Raw genomic sequence first — 941 nt, forward strand, 5'->3', positions numbered from 1 at the left:
TTTATTTGATCAAAAATACAGTAAAAACAGTAATACTGTGAAATAGTATTACAATTTAAAATAACTGTTTTGCATTTTAATATATTTTCAAATTTAATTAATTCCTATAATGGCAAAGCAGAATTACTCCAGAAATGTATTCAAATACAAAACTATTATCCTATTTTTGATAAAATAAATGCAGACTTGGTAAGAATAAGAGACCAGTCTTATTCCTAATGTTTGAACATTAGTGCATGTCAAAGCCATCATTAATGAAAACACTAGAGATTTCACACTTGTCAGTATGAACGCGCAATGCTTATTTTTATTTACACCATTAGACTAGATCTGGTTATTTTACAGCTTTTTTCATGTGTTGTGTAGTATCACATTCTAACCAAACTGTCAATCATAACAGGTGTAAACCCACACCTACGTCTCCTGCACACATTACTAAATGCATCAAGTAACCAATGCACACAAAGCATGGGTCAAATTGATTTATTCCAAATCGATTTATATTCCCAAAATCTTTAACAGCCACAGAAATGCTCCTTTCACTTGTGATGGGAACGTCTGTTCTCGTTCCTCTCTGGTTACGCAGGCGTCTAAGCATCGGTGAAGGTCCTTTGGAATATACAAGCTCACACCTACGGTCTATAAATAATCCCGGCACTGATGAAAACAGCTCGTGGTTTTGCAGGAGAGAGGGAGTGTAATGAGATTAGGTAGCTTTCTCTGCTTTGGAGATTGCATGCTGTCATGTTGTGGCTCTCAACGCTCTTTTTTTTGCACGTGTAGTGTAGGAGGCGAGATCTCAGTTGCTTTGGAGACATTTAATGCATACAGTAGCTATATATAAACAATCAAAGCCAGCCCCCGACCCCTGTAAACCCATGACAACACGACGCAGCTAAAATAAAGCGAAGCCACTTCAATTCGAGTATAAACAGAAGGCA

The sequence above is a fragment of the Sinocyclocheilus grahami genome, unplaced genomic scaffold, assembly GCF_001515645.1.
Source record: "Sinocyclocheilus grahami isolate Dianchi unplaced genomic scaffold, SAMN03320097.WGS_v1.1 scaffold833.1, whole genome shotgun sequence".
Lineage (NCBI taxonomy): Eukaryota > Metazoa > Chordata > Actinopteri > Cypriniformes > Cyprinidae > Sinocyclocheilus > Sinocyclocheilus grahami.